This window comes from Cornus florida, unplaced genomic scaffold (genome assembly GCF_030987335.1).
Source record: "Cornus florida cultivar Cherokee Brave unplaced genomic scaffold, ASM3098733v1 CherokeeBrave_3.0.0_Hap2_Chr01, whole genome shotgun sequence".
Taxonomy (NCBI): domain Eukaryota; kingdom Viridiplantae; phylum Streptophyta; class Magnoliopsida; order Cornales; family Cornaceae; genus Cornus; species Cornus florida.
The window spans coordinates 65,701,627-65,729,031 of NW_026775571.1; the positions used below are offsets into that span (position 1 = coordinate 65,701,627).

General features: G+C 37.9%; 1 long non-coding RNA gene across 2 annotated transcripts; it reads left to right on the plus strand.

Annotated features, from left to right (window-relative positions):
• Positions 1 to 594: 594 nt before the first annotated feature.
• Positions 595 to 27,405, plus strand: LOC132299709 (uncharacterized). Of its 2 annotated transcripts, none has more exons than XR_009480176.1 (3): positions 595 to 1,070; positions 25,875 to 25,954; positions 26,751 to 27,405. It is a non-coding gene; the product is annotated as an uncharacterized LOC132299709 (long non-coding RNA). The 2 variants fall into 2 exon arrangements; XR_009480170.1 differs by having other exon boundaries at positions 600 to 1,070; positions 26,978 to 27,405.

Here is a 27,405-nt window from a genome sequence, read left to right on the forward strand (position 1 = left end):
AACGCATGAATGTTTCATACTTCTCAAATTGCCACAATCTCATACAATTTAACTTTAACAATATTCCATACCAATTAAGAAAAATTCTCACAAAATTATAGCATTCTTATTATTCACGAATTTTCAGCAACTAAGCATTTAAAACAAGATTTCAATCACTTAAGCATGCTTCTCATATCAAATCAACAACTAATATGCACACATATTGTGATAACCTGGATTTTTAAGATTTTAATTTAATTTATTCCATGATTTTTAGTTGCTAAGATTGAGTATTTAATTTTTATTGGAGATTTTTTTTAGAATTGCTTTGGTTTTGTACTTATATATTTATAATATCAGTTTCATATGGTGAAGGAAAATGGGCACTTGGACGAAATTCAGAGAGAGAAAGAGAAAGAGAAAGAAAAGGAAGATAAGTTTGAAATGGTAATGAATTTTGTGGGGTCCATTAGTAGATTTTTAGTGGGAATGGATTTGTTTTATGCAATTGAATTATATATATATTATATATAATATGCATTGCTTTTGTTAAGAGGTTAGCCGCATGTGGGAAGAATGGGTTTTGATGTTTTCAATTTGTGGGGTCCACTAAGAAGCTTGATGTGGTTTTGTAAGCATTTATATATATATATATATATATATATATATATATATTGCATCTGCCTTGAGATAAGAAGAACGTGTGCTGCCAGTCGGAAATTTAGAGAAAAAGAAAGAGAAGAAAAAGGGAAAAAGAAGAAAGAAAGGAAAAAGTAATGATTAGTGGGGCCCACGAAATTGTTTTTGTGGCTATAAATTCTTTGAACCTAGTCCTTCACGTGGGTTTTATTGGCTGACATTTTGTTTGCGTGGTGAGCGTTTTTGTTGGGTGTCAGTGGAATTGTCTTTATAAAGAAACTGTTTTGCAACTTTGGTAATGATACAAGGAGAAAGAAAAATAGAGGAAAACAAAATGAGCCGAGAGAGACACAGAGAGACGAGAGTTTGCAGAGAGAAGCCGCGAGGTTGCAGAGGAGGCCGGGAGCTTGAGACTTTGATGATCTAGTGAGGAAAATTCCTTTTCCAAGGTAGAGGTGTTCTAATACATAAATTCTTGTACTTTTGTGAGTTTTCTTGTTTAATTTAATGTTAAGCATGCTCAATTTGTATAATCTCTTGCAAAACTAGTTTAAATGTTGGTTATGGAACACATGATTACTTGTTACTTTTTGTGTAGTGATTATATATACCTATGTGAAATTAAATTCATGTTTTTAAATGCTTAACATGTTAAATTGATGTTGATTGAAAGAATGAGTTATGTGTTTTAGAAAATTATGTTGGATAGTATGTGTGAAAAATTTATTGTTGAATTGATGATTTGAATCATGGAGCATTCTTGCATCCATTGGTTTTGGTATCTTTTTGGGTCGCTACACATATCACTTAAACATGAAAGTCACATGGAGATAAAATTCATATATATAACATCATGACAATTTTTCAAGAAATAATCACAACTAAACATATCATACTTCAATTATAGGGGAATGAATCACAAAAATCAAAGAGATTGTAGATTAGAACACCCCTATCCAATCTAAACAAAAAGCCCCAAATCAGCCCAAGAATTCGAAATCCCAAATGATGGCCAAACAACACTTTGCTCCAATCAAAACGAAGATCTCAACGCGTTCATTAACTTTGCCTTAAGTGGCAAAATCAAATTCCAAATGGAAGATTATAAAATCAAGCTTTATAATTTGTGATTTAGTTAGAGAAAAATGGGTTTCATGTAGGAGAGAGAAAGAGGCTGCGTGAAAAATGAGAAAAATGAGAGTCTACTAATGGACTTTAGGCTATATACAATGATATACCATAATGGTGGGTCTCATGACTTAAAAAAATATCTCCACTAACATTAACTTATATACATACACAAATCAAAATACAACCACTAAATTAAACATACTACCATGTAAAAATGTATCAATTAATAATGGATGAATTGCAATGAACCCAAATTAAAATCCTCGTGCTCAACGACTCCGGTAACGGGTCCCATCTAGGTCCTCCCAGCCTGAAAAACGAAAAAATGCCAAAATAGTAACCAATGCATTTTCAAGAGTCCTAAACTCAAGGAAATGCCCCAACCAACTCTCAAACACACCCGGCGTCCAGCACGCAAACGAGACAAGATGAAAAACATTCCGAAAAATCAAAAAATCACAGAAAACGAAGAATAGAAAAAATTGAGATCATTACAATTTACCCTCCTTAAAAAGATTTCGTCCTCGAAATCTACCTTCTTTAAAGAAAGAGGCCCACAACCACAGACTTTCCCAATAAGCACCTCATACGACCACAAGACTATGAGCTCACCAACCTTATTGCCTTTGACACTGGATGTCAATAGGCAATCACACACCACTGCCACTAAAACACAATGCTCACCACCCTATGAGGATACTCATCACTCATAACATTAAAATACAAAACCAACTAGACTCTACACCCGACTCAAAACGGACATCGGTCCACTCTACACTGCCACGCAAAGCATTTGGAGCCCGAAAGAAGAACGGGCATGATCCTTGAACATGAAAGCATCCGATCTCAGTTTATCCTTTAAAAGACACATAAAACCCCATACAAGGAACCCTGTCCATCTCACAATTAATCTCAACTCAAAACTACACATCCCTATCGGACCAAGCACTCGCAATCTAAGGCATAGCTATACCGTCACATATCGGTACAAGCGACAACCAACTGCACCATTTGACAATCATTACACTTAACAACCTCAAGATAACTAAACAACGAATATCCCAATGACTATATAATCATGAGTCACCAAAATAATAAAATGTACTATCCTATACCATGGACACAAATCCTCAAAACAAGATCTTCAATAATCAATGATCATATCGCAAACCCTTTATTGGGCACTTGGTCTTACCTAACACACCTTGTCAACATAGATAAACCACCTGAATCTACACTGTCACACTGACATAATGAACAGTATAATGCTCTCACTGTCCCTAACAAAATGAAACAATCATTGACCTTTGACCAAACATCATGTTAAAGAGGGACTGATTCAGGGGAAATAGTTGGCCAAGCAATTCTCATCATCGATCCGACCTCAACACAGACGTCGTTTCTGTCCTCAGGTCTAAACCTCAAACACAATCTTACATAGTCCACAAGACAACCATGAGATCCATTCACTATCAATCCATTACGGTACATAATCCTTAACAACTATACAGTCACATACCTTGATCGGTTTAAGACTCGATCTATAATAAATCAACCCTTTGCAATAGCACAAATCATTGTAAAATAGGGCTACTGCACGGGTAAGTCGAACCACTGGGACTGCTAGTTTATGGCAACCAAGGTCTTTAAATTCACTTTTAGTTTGATGAAAGGGGTATAAAGTTTTGATTGGTTTGTCACATAGAATTTAGGAATTAAAGATTGCATAAAACAATATTTGCAAGGTAATTAAGAGAAAAGAAATTCTAGGTAGAGAGGACTAGAGAAGTGAATCCACTACCTATCCTATTAACATGCTAGTTGAGATTAACTTGGGGAAACAACATAAATATGTGACCATGGAATGCTACAACACAAAGATTGCTACATTCCTTCAAGAAATTCATGAAATCAATGGTAAGAATAATCTATCAAAGTTGCACATGCTTAAACTACCTAAATTAGTGTGTAGCCTTGGACATGCTTACTAAGCTAGAGATTATCAAGCCTTCAGTCACATAATAGGAGCACATGAAGTCAAGAGTCAAGAATAGTCCATCAAAGGGGGTCCTAAGCTATGGAATATCAAGATTCTCATACAATATGCCAAGAAACCCATTTCACAAACTCATTTCCATTGTCACTATGAAAATATAAGCCATACAATCATGAGAAAATATGATCTAAGACAAGATAATACATTCATCATAATCATTTATAAGAAATTAGATTCATTACATCAAGTGTAACATCTAGATTGCGAAGTAATCACATATATGCATCATTTTCCCTAAAATAAACTAAGACTAGAACATGCTTACTAGAGAGGGCTTCATCACCTCCCTAGATAGGGAGTTAATTGCCCATGGATGCACTAGAGGAAGGAGAAAGGATGAAGAGTCCCTCCATTTTCATGCTTAGAGCTTCAAGAAACAAAAATCCTCTCTTTTACAATTTTTCTCTCTCTAGAAGCTTGCCAATATGTGAGATCCCCCCATTCTAAGCCTCAAGCCCCTTATTAACACAAAATAATCTCCCTCTCCTCTATTTTCGTGCCCCAACAACCCTAGGAGAAATCAGGACCACAGAAAAGGGTCAAGGGGACAACTTTCAGCACAAATTCAGGGGCAGTTGATCTGCTATCTACAGATCGGCGGGTGCCCGCTGGTGTATGACATCCGAGGATGGCCACTGGAATGTTTAGCGGGCACTCGCAGATCTACGACGGGCGCCCGCGGTGCTTGCTGGCAGGGGCCCGCGAGACACAACGGGGCCCCGCGGTTGAAGGAATGCTCCTGGAGTGTTTGGCGGGCACCCGCGAATCTGCGGCGGGTACCCGCCGTGCTTCACCTCAAACCCTTCCCTCCTTTCTTGAGCCACTTTGGATCGGTCCGTTTGACGCGGTCTTGATCCTAAGCACTATGCCGCAAAACTCACACACTTGATTGAATCAAGCAACTTGACCAAAATGATGGTCCCCAACAATGACATGCTTTGATTCTTCAAGAGTTTGTCAAGACCGCTCTTTTAACCATTTTCGGGGGAACCAACCTAAAAGAAGACGGAAATAAATAGATAAAGCTAAACTATACATTATAATTAACTAATATACTTAACTAATGCAAATAAGGGCACTTGAATATGCAATATTCGGCGCTTATCATACCTCCAAACTTACATTTTGCTAGTCCCATAGCAAAACCAAAATACAGAACCTAACAAAAATGACAACATTTGAAATGCTATCAACATGCATCAATCATGGAGCAAGAAAATACCTACAAAGCTCAAATGTAACTTGGAACAACAGAAAATTGGAGACAGACTCATTAAGCAGACTACCTTGCATATATAAAGCCTTGATATAACAAAATGGCTAAACATGCTTCAACTCTCATGCATCAGCATTATAGTCTATATAAATACTTCAATTGTCATTTCTTAAATAGAAATGAACTCTACCTTCATTGAAAGTGAACCGGATTCCCAATATGTGGCTTTTACCCTCTTTTTCCAATCTCAAGAACACAAGCCCTCAATTCATTGAATTACCTTTTGAATGAGGTTTCTAAGGCATGACTTTATTCACAATACAACTTTTGTTGCTTGCTAAAAATTTATTTATTTATTTATTTTATTTTATTTTATTTTTATTTTTATTATTTTTTTAACATGATACGTATTATGGTCGTGCAATGCCGAAGTCCCTTAAACTTTCTAACCAACCCATGTAGTAAGCGTTAGGCCAGTAACTCCCAAACCAGACGACTTTAGGGTGCTAAGTGAGAGACACTCCTAGGACTTAATAACTTGAGTTGGCAAGGCTACAAACTCCAACGAACCATATTTATTTATTTTTTTAATTTTTGTGAATGACCGTGCAATGTCTAAATCCCTTAAGCTTTCTAACCAACCCATGTAGCAAGTGTTAGGCCAGCAACTCCCAAACCGGACGGTGACGAAGCGGGCCGCTCCTATATACAGTGAATGTGCGATTCAAGAAAAGCCTTTTAGGTCAAGTTTAAATTTATAAAAACCACTACCAACACTACTACTAAAGTAGCAAGAGTGAGTAGGGATCGTCCCAAGGGATTATGGGGAATGACCAATGTCGTGGAATCACAATTAGGGCTAGTAGGTCGAGTGATCAAACAATTGGTTGGTTGGTTGATAAAAGAGCAACTAAATTAAACTAAGTAATGGCAAAAGAGTGCAATTAAGAGTAAGAGAGAGAGAGAGAGATCTTGCAATTTAGAGATCACCACCAAGCAATGCATTTCTATATCATTGACAAGTGATTAATGAGGGCAAATAGTGAGTTGCAATATTGGTGTGTGTGTATTTGGTTGATTCTACAAGTAAGGATGACTAGTTAAGCATGTATTGTCTAAACATCATGTGAAAGGCACAATATATCTAAGCAATGAAGCATATATTGTCTAAACAACATGTGAAAGGCACAATAAATCAAAACAAGTCATTAATCCTTTCATTAAGCTCACAATCCAAATACATCACAAGGATAGAGACATATGCTAATTGCATTCAAAAGCGTGGATCATCAAATAACAATCATAGATTGTCCTCCCATTTAACACTACACTACAACTACACTATATCTACAATACTAGCATGAAAATAAACTAGGGAAGAGGCACAATCCATCAAGAGATAAGTATGAACCATCAAGAGAATCACAAAAGCATTCTTTTAAGCATAATGTTTTGACAATCTCCAAATCTATAGCATCAATACACATAGACATGCATCAATAACACAAAATCTAGAGATAAGCACATGAACATCTATTTTAGCATACATAGACATATGGATATAATGAAATGACCAATTGGAAGCATTAAACCACATAAATCATTGGATAAACAAGATCTATATATATATCGAAGTGTCAAAACATCAATTACAACACTAATCCCTCAATAATACACAAGATTAAGATATAAAAAACATGTTTAGGGCTAACTCTAGCCCCAAGAGGATGTCAAGCCACTCATGGTGATGATGCTCCAACCCTCAAGGGCTAATTCCATGGTTAAAATCTGCTCCTTGTTGATGAAAAGTCTCCAATGGTGTCTCTAGCCTCCTCCTCCTCTAAGCTTCCTCTCCAAAAGATGATATGAAAATAATCTTGGCTCCCTCTTGTAAAAGCAATCATTATCCTTAAATAGGTAGGTTAAAATGACACCCAAAATGAGCTGGGGTCGTGCACACAATATTCCCTAATGATTGGATAAAGGACAATTTTCAATGAGATGGAATTTTAACTTTTTCACACTGGAGGAAGTTCGATCGATCGAACCTTGAACTTGGATCGATCGAACTTAGGCTGGATCGATCCAACTAGCTGAGCTTTTTGGAAAAAGACAAATCCAAGATATTTATGTGAAAAGGACAAAAGTGGTTAATGGGTGGTACAGCTATGGATAGGATCAATCATTTGAATAAGGACAAAAGTGTTCAATCGATCGAAGGATGGTATTGGATCGATCGAACTTTTGGAAATTTATGCTTTTGGGCCAAGGCTTGGATCTATCTTGAAGTGCTGAGATCGATCATTGTTCGATCGATCGAACCTTGAACTTGGATCGATCGAACTTAGCTGCTTGCCACTTTTGGCTTCATTTGCTTCCTTCTTTCTCCACTTTGCTCCTTTCTTTGATTAATCCCAGAATTGCTTCAATTAAGTGCCTGAAAATGGTAAAGTAAGATAGATAAAGATACTAGAATGCCTAAGCTTAAGGGGTTTAAATATGCACTTTTTAGTACTCATTAGACGGCTTTAGGGTGCTAAGTGTAAAAACACTCCTAGGGCTTAATAACTTGAGTTGGCAAGGCTACGAACTCAAACTGGTCATTATCATTATTTATTTCATTACAAAATAGCCCCTTTTTTCTTTCTTTTTTTTTTTCTTTTTTTTTTTTAACATATCAAAGGTATCCATTCATTAGGGTCATCAATTCACATCAACTGTGTCAAGGTCAAGGTCAATTAGGTTACATACCTCACAATTAGGTTTCTGATGTGCATCTATGCAGTGTGAAGCATAAAAGAGTAAGAAATTTGACGAAAATCTAATTGAAGCATTTATACAAACCATCGTGAATTAACATGATCATTTCAGATTTTTCTTTTATTTTCAAAACTAACTTGGCTTCTACACACAAAGTATTAAACACATGTTCAATTTACAATGAGTTCCATGATTACACTATCATTACTTCCAATAAAATGATTTTATTAACTTACATGAATCAAGTTAAGGTCATGCGAGCAAAAATGTAATATCCAAAAATGTAATATCAAAAATGCTTACAATGCACCTCCAAACTTAAATGTCATATTGTCCTCAATGTGAGAAGAAAAAGAAGGAAAAGGAATAGAAAAGAGGGTACATAGAATAATAATACCAAGTGAAGGAGGAAATTCAGTGGCGGTGCAAAAAGAAACCACTTTGTGAATTCCAGAAGCATGCCCCCAAACTTGATTTCAGAAACCTGTCAAAAGACATCTATACACGGCAAACATCATATGAATCCAGACAAAAATGAGTAGAAATAACTGCAATTTATTTATCTTGAAACAAAAATCCATGGAAAGTAGCAAAAGATTTGCAGTTATAAGTTCAAAATAGGAACTGGAAAATAAATGCCAAAAACGGCCCCAAAATAAATCAAAAAAGTACTACTGAAAAGGGAAATAGATACTAAAATTATAAAATCACTCCATCATCGGAGTGGAGGATGATCCACCAGGTGCACCGGGAGCACGGTCAAGCAATGTCTGGAGCATGCCTTTCAGAACTTGCTGACTCTTCTGAGTCGCCTTAACAGTGCTCTCTATGCTTTCGAGGCGCATGTAAAATGCATCAAAGCAAGCACTAAGATTATAATAATGAGCTTGGGTCATGATAGGCGGTGGTGGCGCAACCGGGGCAGCCGGAGCAGCGGGGGCATCATGAATAGGGGAAGCAAGAGCCATAAGGGGAGCCGGCGCACCCCAATCCAATGCATTCCCATTGCGGGCCTGACTGGACATTTTAAGCTGGACAGTGCTTGACTTCCAGACCCCAAGGTTGAAATCAAACACGTCCTTCTTTTTCTCCTCATGGCGCGAGGGCCTGAACCCTGCATTTTTGAGCAGCCGGGTGACAAGATATGGAAATGGAAATGCCCAAGTGATGGTGCTGCTCGACCTGACCAAAATTAATTCATTGTAAATCTTGAGGATTTGGTCCCAGATAAGCTATGGGACACAAAACCAATGCTCCTTTTCAGCGGGATAGAGGGTTTGCAGAAAAATCCCCTTACGCTCGGAATGGCCCGGCACAAAAAGGACGTTTTTGGCCAGGACCGAGTCCAGAAACCACAGTCGGTATGACAAGAATGATTTATTGGTGCTTGTGGTTCGATTGCAGGTGTGTTGATTGTGGCAAATCTCCCTCACAATGTCCGACAATGACAGCTGAGCTGGAGCTTCAACATGTAGGGGTAGGCCCGTATCATCCACCGGCGATGCCAGTGGGCAAGCTAAAGCCGCAGCAAGATCATCGAGAGTAAATTCGAAAGCCTCGCCATCAATGGTGGTCTTGATGATCTTCGACTCCACATAGGAATGGAATAAGTTTGAGAAAAACAGGCGGACCACACGCGAATAGTATACATTAGCACGTGGCTTAAAAAGAGATTTGAGGCCACGCTCCCTCAATTCACAGACTGCCCATGCCATCTCTGGATTATTTTTGAAACCATTTTCGATGTCGAATTTGGCTTCGGTTTTGACTGGCCAATCAGCCCAATTTGGCATGGGAGGCACATTGGAAGGCCCCTCGGATGAGCGAGCACACTTTGAAGATGGTTTGGGCGCCATTTGAGTTTAAAAACTGGTTTAGGAATTTTGTCTAACACCTGGTGTGCACAAAAAATTAGGAAGAGAGACAAAAGTGGGTTAGAGATAGAAAAACCAATAATTTTGGACCTGCAATCAACAATATACAATCCCAAACAATTGCAAATTTTTTACAATATCAATCCCATCCTCCATTGATCCAAAATTAGAAAGAAAGAAAGAAAGAAAAGAGACTTACCCAACAATGAAATACCCCTTTGTTTGGTGGGGAATAATGGAATGAGGAAGAGGAAGGTTGATGAAGGATGAAGATGGATGAAGATGAATGAAGAGATTGAAATGAGAGTGAGATGGGAAGGGAGAGATGTGGGGGTCGTAGGTTGAGAGGGAGAGAAGGAAGGATTATAAGAGGCAAAATGGGCTTGTAAGCCCATTTTAGAATAAGTAGTGACGGGCGGCAGGCGCCCACGGGAGCTGATGAACCTACTGCCCTAAATGGCGGGCGCCCGCGAAATTCTGGCCGGCGCCCGCAGGAATGCCGAGCCACTGCCTGCTTTGGCGGGTGCCCGTAGGCCTATGTAAAAGCTGCTTTTTGCAGTAAATCCTGGCCTACCAAGGCCGGGTTGGGATCGAAGGCGACTTAACATGAATTTTAAAGCTCTAGGGGGTCTTAGTAATCATGCGGAACCTTCGGAACTGGAGTCGGTGCTCAAGTGCACAAACGAGAGCCAAGAGATCCGAATGTCATTTGAATTTTGGATTAGACGAAACAAATGCCTGAATGAGCTTGAATAATTCCAGAAGTGGTACAGGGACCTGAAAATGATGAAGAAAACCAAATGTGACCGCAGGAATGATAAATGAGATAATTCCGGAAAAGTGCACATTTTGGTTAAACTTAGCAAATTCTCGGAAAAATTCTTTTTTATATTGGCACTTGGAAGAGGGAAGCTCAGAAGATGGAAGAATTACTTCCCATGAGTGCTAAATTTAACGTCGATAGCTAGACGAACCAAGATTGCGCATTAGTCCTCGTAAATTGGGTCCGTTAATAGGACTTTATCTACTTTGTGGATAGGGACTATGCTGTCAACATAAGGCTTAAGCCGTTGACCATTAACCTTAGAGAGAGATCCATCGGTAGGATCTTGAAGTTCTATTGCACCATGAGGAAAGACGGAAGTGATGATATATAGACCATCCTACCATGAACGGAGTTTACCGGGAAAGAGTCTCAAGCGAGAATTGAAAAGCCAAACTTTTTATCCAAGGGCAAAAGACTTATTGACAATGTGCTTGGCATGAAAAGCTTTAGTCCTTGCCTTATAGATTTTGGCATTTTCATACGCATCATTCCGAATTTCCTTAAGCTCATTGAGCTGCAATTTACGAGTAGAGCCGGCTTGTTTGAGATCAAAGTTGAGCCTTTTTATGGCCCAATAAACACGGTGCTCTAGTTCAACTGGGAGATGACAAGCTTTACCAAAGACAAGTCGATATGGTGACATGCCAATGGGCATCTTATACGCTGTCCAGGAGGCCCAAATCGCATCGTTCAGTCTTAAGGACCAATCTTTGTGGTCCGGTCGAACTGTTTTTTCCAAAATATGCTTGATTTTTTGATTAGAAACTTTCACTTGACCACTCGTTTGAGGGTGGTAAGGTGTGGCAACCTTATGAATGATAAAGTATTTAGCAAGGATGGATTTGAGATAACGATTTTGAAAGTACGATCCGCCGTCACTGATGAATGCCCGGGGTGTACCAAATGACTAAAAATGTTGGATTGAATGAATTTGATCACGACTTTATGATCATTGGTTTTGGTAGCCTCGGCCTCAACCCATTTGGACACATAATCCGCCGCTACAAGGATACACTCATAGCCATAAGAAGATGGAAATGGCCCCATGAAGTCGATCCCCCACACATCAAAAATTTCAACAATTAGGATGGGAGTAACGGGCATCATGTCTTTCCTGGACATGGATCAGAGCCTTTGACATTGCTCACATGACTTACAGAAGTTGTAAGCATCCCGAAACAAGGATGGCCAATAAAATCCGCTTTGAAGGACTTTGTCAGCGGTCTTGTTGGCACTGAAGTGTCCTCCACAAGCAAGAGTGTGGCATAAATTTAGGACACTTGTGGTTTTGGTTTCAGGGATGCATCGCCGGATGATTTGGTCCCGGCAATACTTGAACAACTCTGAATCTTCCCAAAAGAAATGCTTGACTTGGGAAAAGAACCGGTCTTTCTCTTGTTTGAACCAATTGGACGAAATATTTCCTACCGCTAGATAGTTGACAATATTCACAAACCAAGGGAGACTTGAATGGGAAATCTGAAATAGTTACTCATCCGGCAAGGAATCACGAACCGTGGCAAATTCAGACGATTTCTCAATGAGTAAGCGAGAGAGATGGTCTGCGGCAACATTGTCTGTCCCTTTTTTATCCCGGATCTCAATGTCAAACTCTTGGAGTAAGAGTATCCATCAAATTAGGCAGGGTTTGGTCTCTTTTTTGGCGAGCAAATGCCTAAGAGCGGCATGATCCGAAAAGACAATAACCTTGGATCCAAGAAAGTAAGAACGGAATTTATCCAAGGTATACGCCACAGCTAGCAATTCTTTTTCAGTGGTGGTGTAATTTAACTGAGCATTAGAGAGAGTTTTGCTAGCGTAATAGATAGCATGCGGAAGCTTGTCCACACACTGGCCCAAAATCGCACCCAATGCATAATCGGATGCATCACACATGATCTCAAATGGAAGAGACCAATTGGGTGGTTTCATGATTGGGGCAGATGGGAGAAGAGAACAGAGCTTCTTAAAAGCTTCCAAACAGGTTTCATCAAAATTGAACAGAACACCCTTGGCAAGAAGAATGCACAAGGGCCTAGAGATTTTGCTAAAATCTTTAATGAAGCGGTGGTAGAAGCCGGCATGTTCAAGGAAGGAACGGATTTGACTGTTGGAATTGGGAGGAGGAAGGTTCGAGATTAACTCAACTTTAGCCTTGTCGACCTTAATTCCCCTCTTTGAAATGATATGTCCTAAGAGAATGCCTTCTTGGACCATAAAATGGCTCTTTTCCCAACTTAGAATCAAATTTGTCTCCTTACATCTTTGAAGCACAAGGGATAGATTTTAGAGACAGGAGTCAAAGGAAGATCCAAAGACAGAAAAATTATCCATGAACACTTCCAAGATTTTTTCAACCATATCGGAAAATATGGACATGATGCACCTTTGGAAAGTTGCCGGTACATTGCATATCCCAAAGGGCATGCGCCTATAGGCAAATGTTCCAAAGGGACATATAAATGTGGTCTTCTCTTGATCGTGCGGATCAATTGCCACTTGGTTATAGCCGGAATAACCATCAAGTGAGCAATAATAGCTTTGGCCAGCTAACCTCTCTAGGATTTGATCAATGAATGGGAGTGGGAAATGATCTTTCCTGGTGGTAGAGTTAAGTTTTCGGTAATCAATGCACACATGCCACCCAGTGGTGGTGCGTTGTGGCACAAGCTCGCCCGCTAAATTTTCAACAACGGTGAGACCAGATTTCTTGGGAACAACTTGAGTGGGACTTACCCATTTACTATCAGAGATGGGGTAGATGATTCCCGCATCTAGTAGTTTGATCACTTTTTCATGACCACTTCCTTCACGTTAGGATTCAACCGGCGCTGCACCTTTCTAGAAGGTTTGGCGTCATCCTCCAAATGAATGCGGTGCATACAAATAGAAGGGTCAATTCCTTTCAGATCAACCACTGCCCAACCAATAGCTTCTTTGTGCACTTGTAGCATTGCTAAAAGGCTATTTTCTTGATCTTTTAAAAGGTCCGAAGCAATGATGACCGGAAGAGTTTAACTTACACCAAGAAACACATATTTGAGGTGGGTCAGGGGCGGCTTTAACTCAAGTTGTGGTGGAGATTTCAAGGAAGGGGCCGGAAGAGTAGTGAAAAGCTGAGGAAGTGGTTCTTTTGTCACTTTCCAAGGAGGACAATTGATGATAGCATTAATGTCAAACAAAGAGTTTACTTCTTAGATGGATTGGTTAATATCAAAGTTGGAGAAGTCAAAGTGTAACATGCAAGTTTCCAAAGGATCTTTGCTTAGAATGAAAGGAAAAGATTCTTCGACCACTTCATCTACCACATCAATAAGAAAACAATCATCCTCTTCCGAAGGATGTTGAGTGGCATGGAAAATGTGGAGCTTGAATTACAGATTTCCAAAGGCGATGTCTGTCACCCCGGTTTGGCAATTAATTGAAGCGTTAGCCATAGCTAAGAATGGCCTACCGAGGATTACGGGAATATACTTCTTTGGGTCATGGACCGGTTCGGTGTCAAGAACCACAAAGTCTACCAGAAAGTAAAATTTGTCCACTTTGATGATGACATCTTCACAAATGCCCCGTCGATGCTTGACTGATCTGTCGGCAAGCTGTAAGACCACAGAGGTTGGCTTTAGATCTCCTAACCCAAGTTATAAATAAACTGAATATGGAATCAAATTTACACTAGCTCCCAAGTCAAGGAAGGCCCTCTCTATCTTGCTGTCGCCAATGACACACGAGATAGTCTGGGCGCCTGGATCCTTATACTTTGGAGGAGCACTATGTTGAATGATTGCACTCACATTTTCAGTTAATCTTACCTTCTTTGGCAAATAATTTTTGGAAGTGCGCTTTTGAGTGCACAAATCCTTGAGAAATTTTGCATAGGGAGGGATTTGCTTTATAGCATCCAAGAGAGGTAAGTTGATTTTTACTTGCTTGAAGACTTCCCACATGTCTTGAATTTTACAATTTTTGTTTCCAAAATGTGTCGACTCTTGGAGACGTTGAGGAAACGGAACCTTAGGCTCATAAGACGTCTTCACATTTAGGTTGACAAGCTTGGAATTCTCAGCATTAGACTTTGGATTTTTAGGAGTGAGATTTAGATTACAAGAGCAGAGATTTGGGTTTTTGGAAGGAACGATTGTTTCTTTCCCTCCATCAACCTTGTTGTCCACAACTTGGCCACTCCTAAGGGTGGTGAGTGCTTGGACTTGTTCATGAGTAGACCCACTCGAATGAGGGGTTTCGTCAATCACATGCATCCCTCTAGGATTCTCAAATGGTTGAGCGGGAAGCTTCCCCTTATCTCTTTAAAGAAGTTGGTTCATTAAAGTAGTTATTTGTCCTGCTTGATTTTCAAGTTTTGCAATGGACTGAGTATGAGAATGAACCATTTGGAGAGTGGGCTACAATGATGTCAACAGTTTCTTGTTGGATTCTATCATTTGCTCGTTTAGAGATTCCATCATTTGCTTGTTTGCAGCGAGAATTTCATCAGTTGGAAATGCAAGAGGTTGATTGGAGACATTAGGATTATAAGGGGGACGGTAGCTTGAAGAGGCCTGAAATGGCCTATTTTGAAATTGAGAAAAGGGCTGGTTTTGTTGCCCTTGATTTTGAAATTGTGAATTTTGTGGGACTTGTTGCCTCCACGAGAAATTTGGATGATCTCTGCATCCTGGATTATAGGTATTTGAATAAGGGTTGTTTTTGGGCCTGGAAAACATCGCATTTGCTTGCTCTTGAATGGGATTAGGAAATTGCTTCGGTGTGGGGCAATCTTCCGAGAGATGGAAAGGACTCGTGCATGATACACATACCGCACTTGCCGAATTTTGAGACAATGAAGGAGAGATGTGTGGTGCCATCAATTGATAGAATTTATGAGCTATGGCATCCACTTGAGAGGATTCTTCTCGCATTGTTTTTGGTTGACAAGAGTTGGTGTTCTTGATATTGGTTGAGGTCGGAGCACTACGAGAATTATGTTGCAGTGAGTTTTCACTCAAGTTCTTAAGTAGTGTCCATGCCTCAGCCGCACTTTTGGACATGAACATCCCTCCACATGATAAGTCAACCATGAATCTATGGGTATCAGTTAAACCAGCATAGAAAGCTTGCACCAATTGCCATTTTAAAATTAGGTGGTTCAGGCATTTCTAAGGAGGTCTTGAAGTCTTTCCCAAGTCTCATGGAGTTGTTCCCCCTCGCTTTGTGAAAAGCTAAGAATGGAACACCTCATTAGATTGGTTTTGCTCACTGGATAATATTTTTTAAAGAATTCTTGTTGCAATTGAACCCATATAGTGATGGAATTTGCAGCAAGGAAGTTCAACCAATATTTTGCCCTTTCTTTTATGGAGAATGGGAAGAGATGCAAATGGAGAGCATTGTCAGGGAAGCCCCTCAGCTTGATGGTAGAACATATTTCAAGGAATTCATCAAGGTGCTTACAGGGGTCCTCATTTTCAAAGCCATGAAAAGATGGAAGCATTTAGATGATGCTAGATTTGATCTCATATTGGGCTGCCTCAATGTTTGGCATCGCTATGCAAGAGGGAGAGGCATAAGTTGTAAGGATGAAATGGTCTCTTAGAGTCATAGGAGCATTTAGAACTTCAGCCCTATCATTATGGATCCCCTCATTCCCGACATTTCCCTCATTGTTGGCCATTGTATTAATTTCAAGATCAAGTCCTCTTAAATTTTTTAATTCCCTAAGGTTTCTTCTAAGAGTTCTTTCAAGTGAATTTATATCAATTGGCACTTTAAGAGTAGGCAGGGATAGTAACCTACGACCCAACATCAACTACACAATTCACAACAAACATGATATCCCTTCACCATCACATCCACATACGATGTTCCCGTTCTCCTCAATTATCAATCAGGACAGAAAAGTAAATGGCCACGACAAGGACCGATGCTTTGTAATATAGACAAACACTAAAATAGCCTCGACAAGGGCTCCACAAGCTAAGTATCTCTAAATTATACACATGCAAGATATTCACAACTTTGAAAGTAGAACTTCGAAAACTTACCCGAAGTTGTCTAGACTTACAAATTTGCTAGCCTTCGCTCAGTAAGCCTTGAGTACCTAGAATCTCACTAGAATACATGAAACACAAATTAGTCGAAACCAACAAGAAAATATCCACAAGAACACAATATTCACAATCAAACCAAAGTTAATCCTAAAGCCTCGATTACAAAACCGTTTGCAGTCCCCGGCAACGGTGCCAAAAACTGATCGATTTAAGACTCGATCTATAATAAATCAACCCTTTGCAATAGCACAAATCATTGTAAAATAAGGCTACTGAATGGGTAAGTCAAACCACTGGGACTGCTAGTTTATGGCAACCAAGGTCATTAAATTCACTTTTAGTTTAATGAAAGGGGTATAGAGTTTTGATTGGTTTGTCACTTAGAATTTAGGAATTGATTGCATAAAACAATATTTGCAAGGTAATTAAGAGAAAAGAAATTCTAGGTAGAGAGGACTAGGGAAGTGAATTCACTACCTACCCTATTAACATGCTAGTTGAGATTAACTTGGGGAAACAACATAAATATGTGACCATGGAATGCTACAACACAAAGATTGCTACATTCCTTCAAGAAATTCATGAAATTAATGGTAAGAATAATCTATCAAAGTTAAATAATGCAAATAAGGGTGCTTGAACATACAATATTCGGCGCTTATCATACCTACTTTAAAAATCCCAATCATGTCTTAATCCTACAACCCATAACAAGCTAAAAGCAATATAACATTAAATATTACAATCATCAACCAACCTAAAAGCCCTTCGATCACCTCATAACACCCATACCAGGTAAAGAACTATATAACATCATTCGATTCAATTCTCACCTCATCAAAACACGCAATATGAATATCTCCTACCTGAAACCTCAAAACCAAAATCAATCATTCCCATTATTCCTCAACAGAATCACATATTCACTTCTTTAGTTACTTAATCCCCAAACAACACCAATACTCATCCTTAAGACACTACTCAAATCAGATATCTATAAAAACATCCGACTACATGACTCACATCATATCGCTTAACCATCCTCAAACTTACAATTTACGACACACCTCTAGCCATCACTGCTAGTACCAAACACTAAAAATGCACAATCCTTATTCGGCAACTCGTGCCTCACATACCACTGGTCGAAACCACTCTCAAAATAAGCACCACCAAGACTAAAGACCCCACCTCCCTCCGTGGGAGTGAGTCGACCCAAACAACCAAACCTTTATAGGTGAACTCTAACAACGTAACAAACCACACATAGGTCCGTCCATCCGCAGACGCGTACAACTCCTAAATGGAGAATAAGACTTACGATAAACAACGTCCTTGTCAATACTAGAACAAATAGAAAGGGTAACGAATCCCGCTCTCACAAGAGACTAACGACTCGTACTTGAATGCACTCAACACCCTGTCACACACTACTCACCAATCGTCTAACCGTGGACACCCAATCTTACCTGAGATGAAATGAACTCCTTACACACAAGGAAAAGAACTAACCGGATATCCATATAGAACTACAAACACCAATCTAGGCAATTTCGCCACTAACGGACCGTCATACACAATCAACACCGGAACCTCGCATACGCTACCCCACAACACCCATGCTAACCAAAACCAATCAGATAGAGCACCAATTGCTTACAACGTATTAACACTAGGAACAATCACAGTACGTTAGACACCACATCCCATTCTATCTAGAATTTGTCACTCCCAAGTGACAACTTCTAAGCCATAAAAAGACACTTTACCACCCATTCCATCTCTTCCTTCCCAGGCAATATTGCTTCGATTACCTTACACACAAGACCCGTGACCTCAATCACAACAACCTACTGACTCGTCAAAAGAAAAAGGTGCCTATCTGGCAACATCATCCTCATTGGCTCTAAAGACTAAACCGTCCACAATCGCCTCAACTGGTGCATAATCCCATCATCTACCTGGTGCATAATCCCATCATCTACCTGAAAACACACAATAAATAACTCATACTCTCTAATCCACCCTCGGATCATACCTTAAACCATTCTGCTCATCAATACTAAGACATCACGTCATAACGCCTCTACTACCATCATCCTCAAATTACAACTCGAACTCAGGTCCCACCGACTCAACAGGCTACTGCCAAGCGATCTCCATACAAGCATCCCTAGGATAACACCATCACAACAAGAAAATATGCCTTACTTTCGATACTCCCTTCAGTAACCATTATATACTGCCAGAAAAGAACCTCCATACGGCAATGCCATGCCGACAAATCCTAAAGGAAAAATGAACACAAAAACTAGAATGCTCAACATCCAAATGTCTCATTAAACCACCTACAACACAATCAGTCATTAACACTTAATCGGCTACTCCGACCATTCTTCCCAAGACAATCTACTTGCCTAAGCAAGAAAACTTCACACCCTTGGTTCAACATCATTACCTCCCTTCTTCACCATTCCTCAGAACACGTTTTGCCTCGATAAAGTCAAATGGGACTACCAGCTAAGCCTACGGGATCACCCTCGTCCTAATCATTTCAAATCGACAGTCTATCTCTTTGATCCTCAAACACCCAGCACTATTAACTGATACTCCAAACATACCTAGAATACAATTCCATCCTACAACTTCTAATTTCCAAAACACAATCTATTTGGTACACAATACCTATCATCTATCACTCCATTCGCAAACGACCAAGCACTTCCTTACTACCTACCTTATCGTACAATCCTGCACTACACAGCTAAAACTGACCACTATACACCACCTCGAGACTCTCTCAATAACCGTGCCAACCCATAACCCGGCTCATCGACTGAGCCAAGCAATCGTCTCACTGAGAGTCAATCACTCGCAACACACTCCCATAGCTCTATGGAATGGGAATCATTCTTTGATAAACTAGTCTCTAAAACAGACTCTAACAAGATCACAAAATGAACCACCTCTAACCGTCGGTCACCAGCACTGGCATGACTTCAGTCAATGCCTGCGCTACCCTAGATTTACAGAGTCCAACAAATCCCCTCAACAATTAAAACCAACACGCACCAGTGCACTCAAAATGTACATCCATGATCCCTAAACCAAGCTCAAAACTTTACCAATCCCTATCGCATCTCTCACAAACCAGTTCGAAAAGAACCTTCATACCAAACTGTAACGTAAGCCACGAACACTAGCCTCTAAAAGTTATACATGCCTCATGAAAACCTCACATCGTACATCTGACCCCCACAATCACAGGAACCCACGCACTAACACATGAAACTCATACGTCTCACCCTGGACGTCACACTATGCCATACGCAATCATTCAAAAGTCGTGCCCCAAGCACTACACCCTAAAAACAATGAGAAAACTAAAGCAACCATGCACTGAATAGCTCAATCCAAGAGCTAAAAATCCTAGCCATTCGTTCGATAAGAACTGGAACCCAAACAACCCTGGAGCAACCGAGCTCCTCGCCTGCTCAGGTCAAAACTCACACAACCATCAATGCCACAACAAGCACCCTACCGTACAAGCAACCATCCCGTACCTAGCCGTGTGTACACACGTAAACACACATACATAATAACCATACTCTATACCATGATACAACCATGTCCCATCATTTTAAAAAAAAAAAATTTAAACACCCTATTTTTCATTTTTTAAAAAAAAATACTCGCATAACCTTGCCTAATAACCGTCACAATACCACACGAGATATGCTTGCACCTACTGTGCTCACTACTTGCCAATACCACCTAAATAACACTTGTCATCATATCATAATTAATATGTTTTTAATTATTTATACATTTCATCTTTATGGCCATATAACACACATTTTAACAATTAAACACATAAACATGTGAACACTTAGCAAATAAGTATGTCTTTTAAAACCGTGAACATATAAACAATTAAGTAAGTAAGTATGTTTCTTAAACAGTTAAGCAGGGTACGAATCGCTAACCAGGTCCTTACCTGAACCTGATGTCGTCTAAGGGCACTATGGTTAATTCCAACGTCAATACACGATATACGTGCCATCTCAAGGCTTATACAAAAAAAATGAGATCACAAATACAAAAGATGTCGAAACAGTTCACTAACCCATTCAAACTTGTGGAGGAGCGTTGTCCGCCACTTCCTTCCCGTGACCTAAAAAATGTAATAATATGATGGGGTGAACCAGCCACTCAATAGGAAGTGTCTAAGACACACCTCTTTCGACCCCGTGAATCCACATAAGGTATAGAGTACAAGTAACGCGATCATGCTATTAGGGAACATTTCCACAATAACAACTAGAATAAGTGTATACACCTGCCATCCGACCACAATTACAGAATGTATGCAATGAGATGCAATATCATGCCAATGTCGCTCCCTATTTTCGAAACAATTCTGTTTCACCTTTTTAAATTGTTAGTGCAGTCCAACCCATGGCAACTCCGTGGCATCACGAGACAAGGATTGGCTAGCTATCCCTAACCACATAGTAACTTCAAGGCATCGCGGGCCTAGGTAGCTCAACCTCGCTAGGGTCTCTCCCTAACCTCTCTAGACCATATTAATGCCACGGACCACTAGGCAACTCCTAGGCGCTCGAGTTTTCGTAAACCATTTCAAAACATTTTCCTAAAAATAATTTTCATTTGCTTTTCAAACATTTTTTCCTTTTCCTTCCCAATGGAATGCATGAATGCTTCATGCTTCTCAAATTGCCATAATCTCATACAATTTAACCTTAACAATATTCCATACCAATTAAGGAAAATTCTCACAAAATTATAGCATGCTTATTATTCACGAATTTTCAGCTACTAAGCATTTAAAACATTAACTCAATCACTTAAGCATGCTTGTCATATCAAATCAACAACTAATACACACACGTATCACTTAAACATGAAAGTCACATGGAGATAAAATTCATATATATAACATCATGACAATTTTTTAAGAAATAATCATAACTAAAAATATCATACTTCAATTATAGGGGAATGAATCACAAAAATCAAAGAGATTGTAGATTGGAACACCCCTACCTCAATTTAAAGAAAAAGTCCCAAATCAGCCCAAGAATTTGAAATCCCAAATAATGGCCCAATAGCACTTTGCTTAGATCAAAACGAAGATCTCGATGTGCTCATTAACTTTGCCTTAAGTGGCAAAATCAAATTCCAAACGGAAGATTAAGAAATCAAGCTTTATAATTTGTGATGTAGTGAGAGAAAAATGGGTTTCATGTAGGAGAGAGAAAGAGGTTGCATGAAGAATGAGAAAAATGAGAGTCTGCTAATGGACTTTAGGCCATATACAATGATATATCATAATGGTGGGTCCCATGCCTTAAGAAAATATCTTCATTAACATTAACTTATATATATACACAAATCAAATTACAACCACTAAATTAAACATGCTACCACATAAAAATGCATCAATTAAAAATGGATGAATTGCAATAAACCCGAATTAAAATCCTCGTGCTCAACAAATCCAATAATGGGTCCCACCTAGAATCTCCCAGCCCAAAAAATGGAAAGATGCCAAAATAGCAACCAATACATTTCCAAGAGTCCTGAACTCACGAAAATACCCCAACCAACTCTCAAACACACCCGGAACACCCCATGGTGTCCATTAAACTATTAATGAATCGCAGAAAATTGAAAATAGAAAAATTCAAGATCATTAAACTATCAATGCCCCTCTTCTTCTCCTCTAGTAGTGAATAAAATCCTATTTTTATAGCCCTTGAAACCACCCCAAAATATAATAGGAAATAGGAAATCTTCCAAACTCAGACTCTAAAATTCGTGTCGTCTTACATCCCAGTTTTGACATAGTAAACTTCCTTTCCACGAAATTTTTATAAAATACGAAATTGTAAAGTTTCGAATTTCCTTTCAGCCACGCGGAATCTAACAATCTTGCTTAACTTGAACGCCTACTCCATGTAACAAGCTTGTTTCTTCACTTGCCAAGCTCTGAAGCTTTTCCAAAGCGAAGGAAACAACAAACTCTGCCATTATTTTTCTTAAGGATAAGCAAGTATGAGCTCTGTTTTGCTTCTTTGGTTGAGATTTTAGAAACAATAAAGTTGACATCAGGTCAACCTTAAGTCATTTAGGTCGTGTAGTGGTGACTGGTGGGTGGGGGCAATAACAAGTTGCAATTAATTCTTTTTCTGTAGGTATATTTGATTAAGTTTTTTTTAGAAAGTTCTCCTATCTTAGAAGGAAGAAATCATACTATTTAACGGTGAAAATGATTTTTACATCGAGTAATTGCTTTAATTGGTCAACTATACAAGAAATAAGAGAGTGAAAACCTCCACTTGTTTGTATTTCGTATGAATAATCAATTAAAAACATAATTCATTGCAACTCTTCTGCCTCACTACTCTTTGATGGTTTAAGATGCCTTTTACCCCCATAAATAAGAACAAGTCTTTTTTTTCACATTACATATAAAGTTTGGTCCAAAAATTCATTTTCCTTCTAATATGTTCTTAAAGAGTTGCTTTCAATGGTGCCTCTACAAGTGTGTGAACTCAAATTAATACATTGTGTTTTTTTCCTCTTAGTGGGACATTCCCGGTTTCTTCCTTTTTCTTTTCTGTGATTGTTGTGCTTTTTCCCTCTCATTCGGATATTCTTGGTTTCTTCTTTTCACTTTCCCTTGATAATTAAGATTAGTCTTTTTTTTTTTTTTTTTTTTTTTTTAACTCTGTTAGTTTGTGAGTACTTTTTCATCTTTTGTTTTTCTTTTTTGAGTAATAGTAAATACTTATTCTAGTGATAGTGAGTTCGTTGCTCTACCTTATTTTTTATTAAAAAACCATTTTGCAGTATGAAAAGAGATGAGTGAAGCCAAGACCCAACAAAGAAAAAGGTTGTTTGCAACTTGGTAGGAGTACTCTCAAAATGGATGACTCTTATGGGACGTTATTTTGCTATGCTCTTCCCTCTTTTTTATTTTATATTATATATCCCGGTAAACGAGGGGAGGGGGGACTTAAACATGGCACACGGTAAATTAGAGGGACTTAAAACATGGCACACTCGTTCGGAGAGTTGGACATTCTACTAACTAATTGAAATGAGTGATCGTTTTGCCTATTTACCCAAAAGTTCAAACTGTTGAGTAGTGCTGCATACCCATCCATTTATACCCAATCACTTTCCTATCTAGATCCGATGTAGGACAAATGACCTTTATTACATTTTCCCCTACCCAAACCCATGCAACGCCCTTGTTATAGTCGGACCACACTACCTATCTGGGGTGAATACCCAGACGCCCTCTGGGTCGGGCGCTTGGCGTGGCACTGGATCAAGGATTGGGTCTGGCTTTAATACCAACTGAAACAAGTGGTTGCTTGCCCATTTATCCAATAACTCAATCTGTTAGGTAGTGTTACATACCTATCTATTTGGACTGAAATCCTCTCCTGTCAAACAGGAGATCGATTCCCGTCTGTTCATACTGTAGCAGTAGTAAAAAATAAAAAAATAGTGTTCTAGTAAAAATAGGTATTATGAAAATATACAATATTAAATATATATATACACATATATACGAAATCAGAGTCCTTCACTGTTCAATTTCAACACCAATTTGCAAATTCAATTTGAACATCCCAAATTTCAACGTCATTCTTCTTTCTTCTTCTCTCCCAAAATATAGAAAATATATATATTTCCTTCAAAGAAAGTCAGAGCTCTCCATCCCTTTCCTAACTTTTCTTCTTTCCAAATTTACAGGGTTCTTTCCAAAGGTTTTCTTACAGGGTTCTCTCCAAAGGTTCTCTCCATCTCTTTCCAAACTCAGAGGTTTAATATGATTGAATCGTATTAAATTCTATTTCATTAGTTTTGTTTGGTAATTTACAAGTTCTTTCCAAAGGTTTGAGAAGAGGTTCTTAAAGGGTTCTTTTGAAATGTTCTCTCCATCCCTTTCCAAACTCAGAGATTTAATATTATTGAATCGTATTAAATTATGTTTAATATTATTGAATCATAATAATTTACAGGGTTCTTTCCAATTCGTAATGGTTGTTGACAATTATGATCGGTAATTATAAATAAGTTAACATGGTTATAGTTTTAAACTTCCAATCTAAGATCTTAGAATAATTTTTTCATTATATTCCTGTAAGGTAATGTTGTATACAATTTGTAATGGTAATCGATAATTATGATTAGTAATTATAAATAACTTAACATGTTTGTAGTTTTAAACTTCCAATTTAAGATCTTAGATATGTCAATAAACCTATGAGGAGATATTGTAAATAAATGATTTAAAAAGATAGTATCTTTTATAATTGTTCCTCCCATTGATTTGCGTTAAATATGTTCTAGCTTGTTAGCTATATACTCCTTTTGTTGTTAAGGAACTTTCATTATCTCAATTTTGGGGTAAGTTATCATCTATGGTCAGTTGGAGGAAATTCTTTAACTCTTGCAACCGTTGGAGTTTTCTAAAATTCTATTTTAAAATTTATTTAGTTCTTGCTTGGAAACAAAATTTTTACCATACATTCCCTTCTCTGCCTAAAGTCTCCCTGTAAAATTTGATAATTTTTGAACAGGTGGATATTTCTATAAAAATCATTGATTATCTGCTGCCCAGTTTTTTTTATCACAGTTTGGGGACTGATTTTAAGAAAATGATTTGACTAACTTCCTAACATCGTTAAATTATGAAACTTTCCAATTTTGTTAGTTCTTGTTTCTAATTTCTAGAAACAAAGGTCGCTTTATCGGCTCCATAAACGACCAAGCAAGCCAAAGTTCGACACTTGGTGGGATTTCAGTACAAGCTATGAAAACTTTCTTCCTTCTAAAAACTATTTTCATTGGTGTATTTCCAGTATCCGGGAATGGCTCAGTCACATTTTACTCTAAGTCTAGCTTCTAAAGAATTTAGTTTTCCTCGTTCCTATAAAAATTGAATTTTCTATCATTTTTTGTATAACCACTGAGCAAAATTTTTCTTTAGTTGAGCACTGCTATTCCAATTTTTGCTTTTAACCTTATTAATCGCATCCTATGGTCTTGGGGCGTGATAGGTTTGGTTCTCATCTTCCAACATGTCTCATTTACTTGTCGATTTTTATTTAGATTGTTTAGAATAAATATTTCCTATATACCTTTGTTTCATTTTCTACATTGAAATTTTCTATGTTCCATATCTCTTTCACAGTGGAAATAACATGTTACTAATGTATTTTATAACTATATAAATTTTTTTTTTTTTTGGTATATGAAATCCAAAATTTAATAGGTTAAGAGCTCAAACTCTTTTGTATAGGAATCAAAGGAAGGTACAGGAGTTAATATATCAAACATCACTATGACTTTCCATGCTGAAGTATATGGACTCTTCTAAAGGTATTGACCCTTTACTAGTGTAATATTTATTCATTTTTTTTTTTATTTTTCCAATGTGATAGTCACATATATGACGTATGTTCATGATTATTATATTCTTTCTTTTAATTTTCCTAAGCATTACTACTGAACCACAATTTTTTTTTTTTTTTTTCTACTCTACTCTCTTTCATCATCACCGCTTTCTATCCTATCCCTCTGTGAGCACTACTACCTTGCATTACTTTACACAGTAAAATGAATAGTTTGTTTTGGTTGCTTATTCTTCTATTATACTAAGATTGAGAGGTGTTATTAAACTGAATAATACTTCATCATTCATAAATTTTTGTTTAGAGTAACAAAGCAGTAACAATAGGAAATTTGTTCAAACAAAAAATGTTTTAAGTTTAGCCGATTCCTACAATTCCATTGCCAAATGATAACCAACCCACATTTTTTAAACACAATTATAGTCTCCAAAGATTATGCTTGATATGGATCTAGGTCATCACTAATTATTTGAAATTTTTCAATGGTAATAGGGAGACAAATTGGTCTCTAGACCTTTTATACATGTAGACTATTTAGAATTTTGAAATAGATCTGGGTCCTCATTAATTGTAGGATGATAATAGAATGATCGACATGAATTCAAATAGACATCTTATACATTATAACTTAAACAGATTGATGTGTCATTGAAATTCTGGAATGCCCCAGTCTAGAAGAAATGTTCCAAAAAGTAATTTTACTTCCATTGACTCATTTATTTTTCCTACACTTATAGTTCTCTCATTTGTTTTCTGATTTATAGTATGGAAATGCAAGAGCTTCACCTCAAGTCACTCCTAATATTCAACCAATAGAAAATTTAGAAGGATCAAAATGTGAATTATTACATTGGAGTGAACCAAATGTAGTTGTTATTGAAGTTATCGATTCTACGAACAAAAAATCATGTGTGGATGGTATTCCTATTAGAACCGAATGTTGGAAAATCTGGGTCAAGGTTGTATTTGATACTGATGTGACCTTATATAGGGCGTGCAAATATTACTTGTACCTTCTACAAGCTAAGGGAGAATAGTTTCATGGCCCGCCAAGTTGGTTAGAAGAACTTAGTTTCAAAGGTAATGGTTTTATATTAAATATAAATGTGTTGATTTATACATTTATAAATGCATATAATTATATTTTTTATGTATAAGAGTTTGAACCTTTGTCCCCATTTTCATCTTCCTCTCTTTCGCCTTTTCCTTTTCGCCTACTTCTTCAAGGCATTAATGTGACAATTTAATGTAATAACTTGTCTTCTTTCTTCCATTTTTTTTTTTTTTTTTTTTTTGGCAGAGTGTGATTGTAGGATCAATTTTTGCCATATATGTTATGTTCTTATATATGGTAATGTAACATAATGTGAGGATTCTTTTTTCACATTGGAGACATGTATAATTTGTGATATTGAACCA